Here is a 17,175-nt window from a genome sequence, read left to right on the forward strand (position 1 = left end):
TTTTGCCTCTCAATCGAGTCCTTCCAGGTGAAATATCACTCGATCGAGCATTAGCAGGCTCTCGATCGAGGTCTTCATTATAAGTAGTGTTCGATTGAGCAAAGTTACCACTCGATCGAACAGTTTCCTCAGCAATATCACTCGATCGAGTGGTTTTCACCTCTCGATCGATCTGTTCATTATCCAGTGTACTCGATCGACTAAAATTTTCACTCGATCGAGTCCTTTCTTCATCAGTTTTACTCGATCGACCCCCTGAAACTAGTCGATCGAGTATCTTCTTTGTGGTTAAGTCTTTTTCAGTAACTAATGATTGTTCATCTTCATTTACTTCCTTCCTCCGGTCTGAAACACTCCTGTCAACAGGTAATTTTGGTCCTTCGTATGAATGACCACTTCTCAAATTAATCAAATTCACCGTCTCATGTGGATTCTTATCAGCTTGAGACGGCAAATGACCCTGTTTCCTGGTGGACTGGTTCGTGGCTAACTGAGCACCTTGAGTTTCAAGTGACTTGATGGGTGCTTCTTTTTGTTGGTCACTTAGTTGCCATTGCTTTGTCAGCGACTACAACATTGTCTTTAACTTAGATAACTCACTTACCCCACCTGAAAATGATGCGCCTTGATTTGGTGGAGGAAAGAAAGGAGGCTTTTGAAAGCCTTGTTAAGCCTTATGAGGAGGGAAATATGGTTGTTGCTGCTGCGGTGGAGGAGTGGGATTGAGCACATTTTGACTTGTCCACCTCAAATTGGGATGGATAGCCCCTTGATTGTTATAATAAGAACCCTCTCCTTGCCTGTATTTATGAAAAGTAAGGACTTATTCTTTCTCCGTAAGACAGTCAATAGCAGTATGACCGTCATCTCCTCCACATCTCTCACAAATGACAGTTTCCTGTCTAGTCAACAAGTGAACTGTGTGCGGCTCCCTGGCAGACTGCAGCTCCAATCTATCAAAACGGGCATTCATGGCTTCCAGCTGGGCCACAAGTGCCTTATCAACTGAATGGACTGTTCGAATACCATCCCGTGGATTCCCAAATTCAGCACAATGGGTCGCCATCTCCTCAATAATGCCCCATCCCTTATCATCGTCAATATTTTTCTGAAATCTTCTGTTGGATGAGGCGTCTAGAATAGCTCTATGATCGTCATACAACCCATTATAAAATTGGTTGCATAAGAACCATTGATCAAAACCATGATGAGGAAGAGACCTCGCCAATTTCTTGAACCGACACCAAGCTTCATAGAAAGTCTCGTCAGGTGCCTGCTTAAAACTGGTTATCTTTCCCCTCAGCTGATTGGTGCGCTGCGGAGGGAAATATCTTTTATAGAAGGCAAGTGCGAGAGTCTCCCAGTTGGTGATCCCAGCAGTTGTACGGTCCAAATCGGTCAACCACTCACGGGCTGATTCAGTCAGAGAAAAAGGAAAGAGCACCTCCTTAATCTTGTCTTGAGTTACTCCCTTTGTAGCGGGAATAGTAGAGCAGTAATCAGTAAAGACCTCCATGTGCTTCCTTGGGTCTTCACCCGCCACACCCTATACAAGTTCCTCTCCACCAGATTTATGTAAGACGGTCGGATGTCAAAAGTATTACCGTCCTCAGTCTGGAGGTTAAAACCTTTAGGAATAGAGGATGCTTTAGGCTCCAAATGACTTGCAATGTTCGGCATCTTTACTGGTTGGTTAGCAGAAATGAGGTTATCTTCTCCTAAAGATTGATCTTATGCAAATAGAAAATGTTGTAGCTCGGGTTCGAAAGTACTCAAGACAACCTTTCGACGTTCTCTTTGCAGACGGAGTCTATGCCTAAAGAGTCTCTCTGGCTCAGAATCAGCTGAAACTAACTCCAACCTGTTTGACCTGGGCATACACAACACTGAAAGAGATAAATGAGAACATTCTCAAGGAATAAAATTTCCCTGAGACGGATAAAAATAAATGAAAACCGAAACAGATAGGGCTATTGCCTTCCCGACAACGGCGCCAATATTTGACAGTCTAGTCGTATAACTACCAAAAATAACCAACTGGCACTAACTAATATAGCTAGGGAAGTCGGGTCGATCTCATCAAGAAGGCAACGTATCTGTTAAAGGTCCGTCTATTTGGTCACAAAATGGGGGGTTGAATTGGTTTTCTAAACTAATAAAGGGTTGAAGGGAAGAGCAATAAGGAAAGAGCAATAAAGGCAAGAAAATGTGAATAAGAGTGATCAATAAAGAGGGAACATGTCGGGATTTCGGTTCACTATAGTAGTCTAATGACTCAACTGCAAATAGTCTAGATAATTAACTGTGAGACGGATACTGGAAAGGTCATTCCGGTCCACTTTCTATCCTAGATTTCCACTAACTTAACTTCCGTCCTCGTCATGGTAGTCTACTGCTCATAGCAGGTCTATTTAGTCCAATCTTCCGACCCAGGAATAAATTTAACCAGGTTAAAGGGTAACTTAGAAGCGTGCACTTAATTAAGTCTATATTATAATTAAATTGCCATGGGTACAGATTCTCACAAATAAATCATCTAGCCTATTCGCTACATCGTCGCAATTCTACCATAGATCCCCTAATCCCAACATGAATGAATTTAGCTACTCATGCTATTAATGTTGTCAATATTAATAATGATGAATGAACTAATAATAAACATGTTCAAACAATAATAAAATTGCATAAATAAAACTAGGGGAGAAATTAAGGAAGAGAAGAACAAGTAATTAAAGCAATAAATGATGAGATTAAGATTAAAAGAGAAAGATATTACAATGACTAGAATTCCGGCGTAAAAAAACGAACGAGATCCAAGCAAAATAACCCGAAAGCAAAGTTACAGTAGAAACGTTTTGGGAAAGATTAAGCTGCGTTCTAAGAGTAATTAAGAGTAAGAGTAGTGTAAAGGAAGTGTTAATGACCTAATTATCCGATGTTTAAATAGAAATCACAAATTCCATTAACTAAAATATGCAACACGGGTTAATTAAAGCCCGTGAAAACTCCAATCCTCTTGATCGAGCAGTTTAGAACCACTTGATCGAGGACTTCAACTGATAATCCTCTCGATCGAGCAATAATGTTACTCGATCGACGAAAGCCTCGAAATAGCACTTCGATCGAGGAGAATAAATTACTCGATCGACCTCCTTAGCATGTGAAACCACTCGATCGACCAAGAAAAGCATTCGATCGAGTGTACTTCCTCCAAAACAGCTTCAAACTCGTCGCCGACTGCATCGTTAACCATTCCTTCATATATCCCAATGCAGTATCTTGCTCTAAATTTCTCGTCTCCTCAAAATGCATGCAAAACAGGACGAAAAGCGTACGGTTCCGCTACTTTCAGGTTCATTTCTACAAAACAAACCAAAGTAGCCATTTCGGGGCATAATGCAATACAAAACAGTGCAAAAGTGCATAGAAATACGTGCAAAATAAGGCTAAAAAGACTATATAAAATGCACATATCAGTTGTAAGGGATGTTTCATGGGTCTTGCATGTGGTTGTCGAGAAGGGTTTATATGGTTTTCACCTTGGCTTGACTCATGTCAGACTGACCTGGGCTTGCTAGGGTTTAGGTAAGGTTGTTGGTGTATTGGGATGGTGCTAGGATGAGTAAAGGTGGCTTCTTGGTGGCCAAAATGCGCAGATCAGGGTGGTGTTAATGTTGTTGTTGTCGGGTGAGTTAAAGGATTATAACCCCAATTGTGTCGGCTTGACCATGACCATGGGGGATGGTGTGACCAGTGGATCCACCGTGAGTCAGAGGAGAACAACGGTGGCCACTGGTGGCAGGGGTGGTTGTTATTGTTATTGGTTGGTGTTACGGCGTGTTTGTGTTTGGTGGAGTCCTGTAGGGTGGTTAGGGGTATATGGTGAGGCCATATATTGTGGCCAGCTATGGTGGCAGTGGTGTGGTTGTGTAGGTGGCAGAGAGAGCTCTTGATATAAGTGTTTTGTGTAGGGATTGGTATCGGGTTGGTGGTGTGTCGTGTGTAGGTGTGTATCGTGGGGTTTAAGGGTGTTCGGGGGAGTGTTGAACATGGGTTGAACCGTGTATGGGAGGGAGATTAAGTTGGGGTTTTAAGAAGTGTTTTGACCATGGTCCATGGGATTCGATTATGGGATTGAGACGGGTTTTAATTACTAATTTACGTAATAATGTAATTATTATAATTGATGAATAAGTAAGATACAAAATTAGTTCAATTGTTTATATTTTATAAAATTAGAATAATTAGTAATTATAATTAATATCTTATTTAGGTGTCGGAATTGTGGAGCAACATTGCTAGCTTTCGTTTACTTAATTAATTGGAATGCTATATAATTGGATTTGCTGAAAAGGTAGGATAACTACTCAACTTGTCTTACTATTTAATTGATACGAGTAATTGTGGAATTGTGTGGATAATTGCCATTGGATGAAGTACTGGATGTGGAGTATATATATCATTGGATTATGCGTTGTTGGTTTATTCATATCATTTGCATCGGATACCTCAGACATGTTCTGGGATAATTATTTATATTGGCATGGCATATGCATTGAATACCTCAGTCTTGTACTGGGATGATGAATACCGCAACTTCGGTAGGGATGATTAATACCTCCACTTCGGTTGGGATGATGAATACCCCGGGACAGAGAGTGCCGGGATGAACGGGTGTTTCGGGTTATGAGCTCATTTGCATTGGCATATCATATCATATCATATCATGCATTTACATTAATTTCACCTTCTATTGTTGTTAGTTATTCCTACTCAGCCATTTGGTTGACAGTGTATTCGTTAAACACCTATTATGACCAAGTATTGAGGAGCATATTGGCAGACAGGTACTTGAGATTAGCTTACTTGGGAGCTCATGGGCATGCGTGAGGATATTGACCAGTCTACTCAGAAGTTTAGATCACGTAGTTATATTATTCGGTTTATTTAATTCCGCTGCGAGTTGTAATTAATTTTACTCTAAGTTTATTTATTTTGGATTAAATTGTAATAAAACATTTATTCGTTAAATTTTAATCTAAAGTACTTTGGTTTGTTGTACTTTGTTATTCACTACCTTTGGCAACCGAAATGGTAATAGCTCTATTTATCTAGGAAGGCTTAGTTAAGGCTCTTGGATAAATGGGGGTGTTACAATTAAGAACGGTGGAATCGTCTTACACCTTTATCTAATCCTCTTATTTTAGGTTAAATCCACCTTATTGTAATTATAATAAGCTCTAATTAGTAACGATTAAGTAAAAATATTAAGATTAGATTAAAGCTTAAGTTTACTTACAAAACATTAAGGATAATGATGATGAAATAGGATGAATTTAGCTTGATTTTTTCATTGTTCTTTTTTCTCCACTTCACGGTCATCTTTCCCTTTCAACAGTCTTTTTCTTTCATTTTTTTTTGTTGTTGTTGATTTTATCATATAATAAAGATGGAATGACGTAGAATGATGGCTTCGGATGAATTGAGGTTATATATATTGGAGTATATATTAGTTAGTCTAGGTTGTATAAACGGGTCAGTTGTAGTTACAATACGATACTTACTTATTAACGTTAAGTTATGTGACTTAACTCCCACGTACTTCACCTTGAAGTAACGTTTTATATACGAGTTAGTATGCGTTCTTAAGCACGAAAAATTGCCGCACGTCCTTTATTCTCTTTCCCTTTTCGTTTCAAGTTATTAGCGGGTTTTTTATTCGATTTACAAATTGACATAGAATTTTCTTTACTATTCAAATTTGAATTTCCATTACACATCTTCTCTTATTTCTTTCTAAAATATCATTTTATTAAACTATTTTTCACACATTCTTTTTTTTTTTTTAGCGGACTCAAATTTTCGGAGTGTTACAACTAGATATGGCAACGGATCCGGACCCTGATGGATAGGATATGGATCCTAATTTTTCGGACCCCGTGGATATGGGTTGGATATGGATCCACTTATTAGAAAATGGATCTGGATATGGATTTGGAAAATTTGGATCTGCCGGATATGGATCCAACGTTGGTGTGTCGGATATCGATCTGGATCCTATCGGACCCTACCAATATCCGGTCCGTTGTCATCCCTACTAACATTACACAAACACAATACAAAAGTTGTAAATTAGAGATGGCAACAAATCCTGGACCCTGTCCAGATCTGCGGATCCGGACCCTGATGGGTAAGATATGGATCCTAATTTTTCAGACCCCGTGAATAGGGTTGGATATGGATCCACTTATTTGAAAATGGTTCTGGATATGGATCTGTAAAATTTAGACCCGCCGAATATGTATCGGATATGGATCCAACGTTGGTGTGGCGGATATGGATCTGGATCCTATCGGACCCTATCCAGTTCCGGTCCATTGAAATCCCTAGTTACAATAGTACTATTATATTACAAGCATAAACAGAGTAACATGTCCTATTACCGTATTTTCGTTTTTAACATATCAAAATTATGTAAAAACTTTAAATGTACACACTTTACACAACACTTCCGATAAAAAACATACCATTGATCGATTATTTATAAACATCAGATCCTCATTTCATCTAAATATCTTAAGCGATGATCTCTTCGACTTTATGTGTTCGAAACTTAATTTACTTTCTAATGCCTTCAATTCTGAAAGTCACAATTTTAATGGCAAAGATGCGCGTTTTTATAGAAGTCATAATTTCAACAACGAACGATTGGTGTTCCTCCATGTATATATGCAAAAAAAGGCAAAAAATGGTAATTTGTATTTTTTTCAAGTGTATATCTAAAGTAATTATAATTCTAATTGTATTTAATCAAGAGAAATTATACCTCTGGACAATATTTAGCGATTTGTTCAACAGTTCTTTTTAACACCGATTCCGCTAAATCAGAATAAAGAATAACTTTTGTTGATGCGGTTTCGTCTGTGAAGACTATTCGAAGATCATACCTATTTAGAAAAGAAGTTAGGACGATAAATTACACCTTAGTATTGGAGTAGATGTCCTCCACAAAAGTGTGTCTACATTATAAATCTCGTAAAAGGAATATTAGAGATTTATTTTATATTTTTCAGTTGATCAACGTTCATCGGTAACGCTCGGCTAACTAGAGTTTGACGTTACTGTCGTATGACAGCGGTGATCAGCTGATCACTCAGGTCACACCTATATAAAAGAGCCCAAAAAGGTTAACTAATTATGTGTATTTGATACATAATATTAGTTCTTGTATATATTGACTTACGTATAGTCAAGTGTGTTTAATAGAATGTGAAATATTTATTGTTAATTATACGATAATTAAGTAATAAATATGATATCTTATTTAGATAAGATAAAATTAGTACTTAAAATTTAATTTACTAAATTTGTATTATTTATTATTAAGGTATTAACTTTAATACGGTACGTATTTATATATTGTGAGGTAAAGGTAATTACCTATATAAAATTACAAAAGGTTGTAACATTAGCTAATTGGGTTTTATGAGACACATTTTATATAGATAAAATGGTCAAATGTCACTTAAAAGTTAAGTATACATTAGTCATTAATTTGTATTGTTTAAGTGTTAAATAAGTAAATTAATAATTAATTATATAAGATAATTAAATGTAAGACTTATAAGCATTTGTAGAACAAATGTCGAAAATCGAAATAAGACCCAAAAAGGCCCATGTGGACCGGATTTAGAAAGGCCTTTTAAGTCAACAATTTGTTGACTAAATTGGCCAAAGCACCCGGTATGTTTCTATAAATTGTTTACATTTCCTCACCTGTAGATACCCATCTATTCCACATGAAATGTTGATGAAAATTAAAAGAAAACTTTGGTTCTCTTCTCTCTTGTTGGCCGGTTCATCTATAGGGTATTAGGACCATATTTTTCTTCATATTTTCTTCAAATCTTCATCCAAAACTTACACAAAAGTAATACTAAAAATATTATTAAGGTAATAATATTTACTAGTAACATATATATACAAGATACTTCTTGTTTTACCTAGTTAGTAATATAAGATAGTCTTTGGGGGATTTCTTGGGTGCATCCAAGAGGATGACATCAAATTTGGTGTCGAAGGAGGATCATCCATTTCATTCTAGCTCAAGAACAACAAAAGGAAGGAGTCCTTTTGTCGTGCCCATTTTATATCCATCTTACCAATATGACGAATTTTCTTCTAATTCTTCTTACTTTTGCATATAGATTACAAGATTGTGTCTTAAGACCATCTTGAATAAATTAACTAGTAATTTTAGATGTCATTACAAGAGTCTGATGAGGGTCTTAAACTAACATTTGTTAAACTACTATTTCATATAGATGTAGAAAAAATTTACGTCTCATTACATACCTATAAACGACATTTCCTGTATGTGAGGTACTTTCTTTATCGCAAGTAAATATTTCGACAACCTTTGTTTCAGTTTTCCTTGGACAAACGTTATAGGAAATATAAAAGCATCTATCTAAATTAACGATTTCTGTTATTCGCCCATGTATCCAAACTATAACTCCTTTCTGTATTTAAATTTTGTAGCAAACATGTTATATAAGCATAGGATATAACCTACAGATGACCGTATTTGTAATGTGGTTTTTGCCAGGCTTACGTCTTGCTGATTTAGACTGGCGATTGGGATTATTGCCTTTGTGTTGCCAAGATGGTCGTCGTTGAGCCGAGCTTTCGCCAGTTTGAGTTTGTAGACCTTCTCTAATGCATGTGATATCTTTCCTATTTTCAAGTTTCCTTAAAGTGTAAATAATGATGGTGTATATTGTAACTTAATTAATAAAAGTAAGTCAAACGGAATTCTACAAACCATTGTTTTAGTTCTTCATCTTCAGGAACTTCATTGTTCGCTTTAATAGTTGAGTAAAAAGAAGAAGACCAATTTCCTCATGTTTAAATTTTTTTAGTAAGGTAGGATAATAATGGTCCTTTAAAAGAAAAAAAAGTTAAAAAAAATATTTTAGAAGCGTATACCTCCGAATTTCACGGCTCTAACATGGGTTGTAGTAACTATAGGCTGAGAGTCGATAAGATCGATAATTTCTTGTGCGTCTTTTGCAACAAAACTAGCCCACATTATTAATTTGTTTTTCACCATGCTGCAAAATTTGAGATAATATTCGTAAAAGTATGGATAGTACGGCAAATTGCACTATTTCAATAGACAATATGACCAACAAAACCTTTTCTCGATGAGTTTAACGTCATGTGTGTCATATTCATTGTATTTGCGTGTGGACATCATTCTTCTTGTCGTGTCTACATGGATAGCAATTCCAATGATATCTGTAAAACAAAAAACCACATAATAAGCAATTGCTTTTATTTGTTTTGTTATTGATCGACGTCAACCGTTTACTTTACCAATTCTTCTTTGGTGTTCGAGGTAGTCGTAATACGAAGTCAGAAGGATATAAAAGGATTGTTTAGTTGTAATAAGTTGTGGTACTTCAACAATTGTCGTTTGATCATTTATAGTCATTTGATATTTTTTAGCACCTTCCTGCCAAACGAAGGCTCAAGACTGACGCCTGCATTGGTTATTTCGTAATCATTGCCTTCTTTACATTTTGTAGATTAATCCTCAATATTCTCGTCGAATACAGTCGCTGACATATGTGTCCCTTTAAAGTATATAAGAAAATGTTAGATTCATGTATGTCATAATTATGTAATTGTATCTTACGTATTTAGAAACAATATATACTTACTTCAGCGTCTCTAAATAAAAGTTTTTGGTATGTACAATCTCCTTTGCGTGACAATGTTGGAGAGCCAATTGCCTGAAGACGTGCTAGCATGGTGAAATTGCGGCTTTCTTGAGTAACTTCACGAAGAGAGATTTTTACTGTATTCATACTAACAAAGCAAGAACAATCATATTTGTTTGTAGACAATGGACTAATATTATAACTAAAGATTTTTTTTAAAAAGATAAATTACATAAATAAAAAATATGCAATCGTTTTTCATGTGAAATACATATATTAACTATTTCTACATTATACCAGCGAGTCTTGGAATATCATAGCATACAATATTTTTGGTTTCTCTCCAACTATAACAACCCAACTATCCAGCCAAGATAATTGGAGCGTAACCATCTCGGTTTCCCGAGGTAGGATTTCAAAACTTCAATCAAAGAACATTTTATAAATGTAATGTTTAATGAATTACATAAACGTAAACAAATGAATAAATAAAATAAAACTCGTGACATCTATACTCTTCTAGCCAACTAGACTCGTCTCGTGATATCATCAAGCTCGTCCCATCTCCCGCGTACTATCCAAACAACCTGAACATCACCTGCTCCCCATATGACCAAAGGATATCATATGGATCGACACAGTCCACCCCAAAAGAGATAGGTGATAAAGACACATACACAACAAACGTCAGTTTCATTTAAATAAATAAAGTGTGACACGAATCGAGTGTGTGAACATACAACATGACTATGATATGAATGAACCACTGTCAAGCAACCTCCTCCGTGGTATCGGGACACGCCCAGACATACCGACAACCACACTGGTACCGGGACACGCCCACACATACCGATAACCACAAACAGGTACCGAGACACGCCCAGACGTACCGGGTCCGGAAACCAACCGGATCCCCTGCCAGACGTCGTGCCTCAACCACACGAGTCCCTCCGTAAATCAAGCCATTTATATGCACATCCCTCTTGGAGTGGCAAGCTCCAAGAGGCGACTTAAGCGCAAGACGGTCTCCCAACCGTCTTACGTCTCCAAAACAAGTAACCAATCAAACCACCATGTCCTCCGAAATACAAGACAACACGACAAATACTCCTTCTAATCCAATCCAAACTACCCACTTGCTTTTTGGTGGTCTTCGAGGCGACACTTTGACGGCGTTTTTCTGCCTTTAAATATAATTTTGTTTTTTGCAAAAAATATAATTTATGAAAGATATTTTCAAAATACAACTAAATATGTAAATTTTATCGTTCAAAGTTTTATATTTTTCTGTTTATTAACGGTCAAACTTTTCAATGTTTGACCTCCGAAGAGCAAGTGGGTAGTTTGGATTGGATTGGATTGGAGGGAGTACGATATACCAAATAACATGTCAATTACCGACTCACTCAATGCAAATGAATGATAAAAGACTCATTTTGTAAATAAATACGACAATGAAACTGAGTAGGATAAACCTACCTCAAAACAAATCTGCATAAGCTATCCGTCACTCAAGTTAGGTCCGCCTCGTAAAACCGTCTCACAAAACCCATTTCCTAAAATACGATAATAATACAAATACAAATACGTATAAATATACCAATCTAATATGTATAAATATATTATTCTATTTATATAAATACGACCAAATAAACTCGTCTTATACATTACCCAAAACCCCGACTCACCCAACCACCACAACACCACCTCCGCTGCCATCGTGGACCACTACCACCAGCCGTGGTGGCCCCGGCCAGCAGCAGCCACCCACGGCCCCACCAACAACCATACCCGACACCAACACACCCTCACCCGCAACAACCATACACACACACACCGCACCAAGCACCACCGACACCTAGCCGCCAGCCACCACCGTCTCCCCCTCTTACCGACACCAGTGGCCACCCAGCCACAACCACACGACAACCACAGCAGCAACAAAGACCCTGACGGCAGCAACTACAACAAACAATCGACACAACAACATTCCTCACCCCCCCCCCCCGACATCCCTCCATTTTCCCTTGAACCCGCCACCCACAACCACCGTCTCCACCACCTACGACCTCCCCTCAACTCCTCTCACCAACCTCGACCCAAACCTCCCTAAAACTGGTCCAACCCGACCCAAATAAGCAGCCAAAACCGAAGCCCTAACCCGGTTCAGCACAAACCCATAAAAACCCTAAAATCCACTTGGTCAAACCCCTTATATGGATGGTCAACGACAACCCTATGGTGGTCAAAGACGGGTCAAAGGTAGGTCAAGGTCGGGACGGGTCAACGGTATAAAAATAATAACATAAAGGCTAGTATAGGACGGTTTACCTTACAATCTCAAGGCGGAGGGACAAAATCTCCCTTTCTCTTCCTTTTTCTCTCTTTCTCTCATCTCTCTAATTGATGGTGGATTTTGGTGGATTGCAATAGGATAAGGTTGGGTGGGTAAGGATAAGTGAGTATATATGTATGTGGTGGGAGTATAATACATGTATAATGTATCATTATTATTATTATTATTATTATTATTATTATTATTATTATTATTATTATTATTATTATTTATTTATTTATTATTATTATTATTATTAAATACGGAGTATTACAATCTTCCCCCCTTAAAATAAACTTCGTCTCCGAAGTTTCACCTCAATCTTTCATTTCCGACTATTCTCTCAAATCTCATGTGTACTCTCTTCCCAAGGTTCGGTGATCCATTCTCACTACTTCCTCACAACTCTTACTATTTCGTCACATTCCGCACTTCTTTTTTCCTAAACTTCCGAATTGTTACATTGACTCCCCCCCTAAAAGAGAACTTTGTCCCAAAGTTCACCTATCAGCCTCAAAATACAGTCTCATACTCTCATTACTAAATTCCCCAAATGATCATGTTCCAGGTTCAACATTCTCTCCTACTTATTGCAATTCTATAAATAAATTAGATATGGTCCAAATGCCATTGACATAACCCTACTCTACGAGCCTACCAAACGTCAAGGTACAAGGTTCAGCCCACGGTTCGAAAACCTAATCCCATGACAACTCCCAACTCAATTGTTTCTAAGTCTACGCATCAGTCTCGGGGTATAACTCGATTATTACTACACACATTTATATCACATCTAATCTCATACATGGACCTGTATGCAAATCAATCATTGAGATGCGGATTCTATGAAACAAGCAAATAATGCAAAATCACTCATCATGTGACTCAAGTATGCTTAACATTCCCATTTTTTGGATACTATGCCACACATATACCGCGCCAAATCTATCACATGATCACACATGTGTTTCCAATCATCCATTCCCATCTATTACCCACATCTCCGCTTATACGGAAGACCACGATACACAAGTACGCAAATGACCACTATGTCACACACAATTTGTAACCACATCAATTATTACATTATTTTGCCATCAATCCATTCATATTGCATTAACGACTTTCATCACATTACTAGATGGCCACACAGCATGGTCAATGTAAGCAATTCAAAAAATACCACCCATGTAGGGTCAATCATGGTCAACCAACACAAGTCAACTAATATAAACCGCAAAATAAGGGTACATGCTTAATATTTTGTCAAATATCAACAAAACAAGGGTCAAAGTAGACCACTCGGTCGAGTGTAGAAGGTCACTCGGTCGAGTGCATGGTACACTCGGTCGAATTTCACCTGGGGCAGAATTTTTTCATTCTGTGGTTCTAAACTTCCCATTTCATCACACAAATGCTAATAAATCCCGATGGTGACTCATATACCATTTAAACAACCGAATCAAACACAGCAATTGGTCTTATGGCCATCATTACTACACAACTTAATATAAAACGTCCAAGGCATGCTGCCAACACAAACATATTATTTCATCATCAACAGCTGCACCGTAGTGCGATACTCTAGTCACATTGGTGTACAACACATTACGCTATCTCATGGACACAGCCTAATCACTCATCACTCTCAAGGAATAGAAACAATATCACCACTCACTTAAGCACTACAACACAATGATGATACACACTGTGGGCATTTCACAATAACGCTTCGGAGGCAATTTTTCAAGAAACATCTATACTACCAGTCTCAGGATCGGAGTCTGGCACAACTACTTTCACATATCATGCCTATGTACTTAGTTTAAAGGTTACATTAAGTATCATCAATGATCAAAATCATCCACACTTATACCTCTTCACACGGGTTCACTTGAAACACAAACAAATTCCTCACTGAATGATGGCTACCATTTTCAAATCTCCAACTCATCTCTCGTTCTAGTACTCTCTCTCTCTCTCTCTCTCTCTCTCTCTCTCTCTCTCTCTCTCGTATTCCCGATTCCTAAATCTTATCACTATTTATTCAACTCACATAATTTTCTAAACCGAATTCCACATCCCGCAACTACTTTTGCAATTCATGTTATCATTCTCTTTTCAACTCTTCGAATTCCTCAACTATTTCCTCATCATTTCACAAGATATAACTTAACCACATGCTAACCAAAACATCTGAGTCGTGCTCAAAAGGTCATCCTCACATGTCCTCAAATTGCGTTCACTATCTATGAGTCCACACAGTCACTAAGTATCAAATTTTGGTTGCACTCTACTCATCATTTACATGTTGTCTCTCATGATCAATTCGCCATACTCAACACATTACATAGGCCAATTAACATCCTAGTGTTCCCAAATTATAAAACTTGATGAATATGTCCAAAATCACTCGTCGTGTCGGAAACATATGTCTATGGCTAGGGTGAGAAAACACTCTTTTGGTCTTACACACAACTCTATGCCCGGATATCCCGGGTCAACTCAACGTATAAGGAGTATGGGAATTAAAACAAGCCAGAACGGATATGGAAAAGATAGGAAATCAATGGTCGACCCCAAAAAGAATTGCCTTAATAGCACACTTGAAATACGATGAACCTTGAAAAACGATGCAACTTCAAGACTGAACTTTAGCACTTTACTAACTTGTAAAATATTCTTTCTTATTATGCAATTTTACTCAAATTTACTTAAATGCGAAATGCTATATTAAAACTTTAACATAAAAGTCATTTGTCTCAAATTTCTCGAAAACTTTAATACGGAAAAACCCGTCATAGAATGGTACATGTCATTATATGCCAAATTCAAAATATTACTATTAGATTGGTGCAAAATATAACTTAGAAAAATCAAAATACGGGTAGTTGTATAATTTACTTTTAAAAGAAAAATCTTAAAGACGGAAATATTCTTATACACGATTTCACAAACGTTGTAATCGAAGACTAGAATAATAAGGAATAAACAAAGTACGTCACGAACGAAAAATCAAAGCTTATTTACATTTTCACAATATTTTCGGGAAATTTGTCAACCTTTAAGACGGAAAAATTTTGATTCACACCTTTTTGTTACAAAATTTCAAAAACAATATTATAGTTTTACAATACTAGTAAACCATAATTGGATTAAAATCAAAATTATTCATATTCCTCACTTGGTTCAAAATTTTAAGCTAAAATTTCTAACGAAGTCCTCATTTTTGACAATGCACCACATCACTAAGGATATCGGTAGTCTTTGTAAGACGATTAAAACAAGTTTCACTCTTAAAAATGAAAAGTAAGTCAAACTTTTAAATTGAAATTTTTGCATACAAGGTAAAATCCGACATTAACAACAAGCGTAAAGCTTTTCTTGCTCAATATGACCAAGTAACAAACAAGAAAATCCGGTTATCGACTCAAAAGCACAAGTTTCTAAGCTCATCCATGATGGGAAAGGAAAATAAATTATCGTAAAAGTCCAATTTTTGACCACTCTAATGACATCGAAAATCAACCATTACTATGAAATTGAACAAAGCCATGCAATTATTTGATAAAACTTGAATAAACATGTGTATATATAAACCATTTCGAATTGGAAAATAAAGAAGATGAACTCAACTACATGGTCGAAATTTCGGAAAATGAATCAAGAAAAGTGAAGTAGCAAAGTGTAATTCAAACAACAAATTACAACATGAAAATTTTGAATTATTTTAAGATAAATCGATGCCGAAGTTAAGAGGTTCGAGATAGAAATGGAAAGATAAGGTAGAAAAAGCAAATTTTACACGAATTTCTCAGCTAAACAGGCTCGCTTGGCCGAGTACTTAGGGCACTCGGTCGAGTGCAACTCCACTCGGTCTAGTGACAGGTTACTCGATCGAGTGGAAATTTTTCCAAAAGTTTTCCAGTTTCTTAAATTTGTTCACTCGGTCGAGTGACGCATCCACTTGGTCGAGTGACTGGTCAACTCGCTCAAGTATTGTTCTACTCGATTGGATTTGGTCTCACACTCACTATCTTTGGTACACTACTCTCATAAACATAACCATTCTACCACTAACCATCATCATTTATACTCTAATACAACACTAGCAAGCTCAAATATGCATATGATATCTACATGGCAAGATTCGGGACTACCGTCCCTCATATCAACATACACCAATCATATCTACAATATACTACTCACATGTGTCCATTTATTCATCCATCACATGTTATCACATCCTACACAAACGATTCTATCATACGATAATGTATAACGAATAACAACAAACGTATTCACACGTCTTTCACAATGCTCATATTCAACGCCATATGCAAACACATATTAAAACCACAACACATATGCATTCATATTACGATTCACATAGCATTTTCCATACTCCTAACCACCCACTGTGACCAACTAAGACAATAGGCACTAGCTTTGGCATGAGGGCGCCTACTCATCCAAAATCGATCTCCTATTGTACTCATGTTGGGTTCATTTTACTTAGACTCTTCTAGATTCATTTTTGGTTCATTGGTTTTAGGTTCCAAAATCGTCGCTCTGATACCACTTTGTAGCACCTCAACTATCCGGCCAAGATAATTGGAGCGTTACCATCTCGGTTTCCCGAGGTAGGGTTTCAAAACTTCAATCAAAGAACATTTTATAAATGTAATGTTTAATGAAGTACATAAACTTAAACAACTGAATAAATAAAATACAACTCGTGACATCTATACTCTTCTAGCTAACTAGACTCGTCTCGTGATATCATCAAGCTCGTCCCATGTCCCGCACACTATCAAAACAACCTGAACATCACCTGCTCCCCATATGACCAAAGGATATCATATGGATCGACACGGGCCACTCCAAAAGAGATAGGTGACAAAGACACAGACACAACAAACGTCAGTTTCATTTAAATAAATGAAGTGTGACACGACTCGAGTGTGTGAACATACAACATGACTATGATATGAATGAACCACTATCAAGCAACCTCCTCCACGGTACTGGGACAAGCCAGACATACCGACAACCACACTGGTACCGGGACACGCCCAGACATACCGATAACTACAAACAGGTACCGAGACACGC

The 17,175-nt window shown here is 37.2% G+C and overlaps 1 non-coding gene across 1 annotated transcript; it reads left to right on the forward strand.

Moving 5' to 3' along the window:
* The first annotated feature begins 1,199 nt into the window (after nt 1-1,199).
* LOC141645025 (small nucleolar RNA R71) lies at nt 1,200-1,305 on the forward strand. Its single transcript, XR_012544621.1, has one exon. It is a non-coding gene; the product is annotated as a small nucleolar RNA R71 (small nucleolar RNA).
* The last annotated feature ends 15,870 nt before the right edge of the window (nt 1,306-17,175 follow it).

Source organism: Silene latifolia, chromosome 2 (assembly GCF_048544455.1).
Source record: "Silene latifolia isolate original U9 population chromosome 2, ASM4854445v1, whole genome shotgun sequence".
Taxonomy (NCBI): Eukaryota; Viridiplantae; Streptophyta; class Magnoliopsida; order Caryophyllales; family Caryophyllaceae; genus Silene; species Silene latifolia.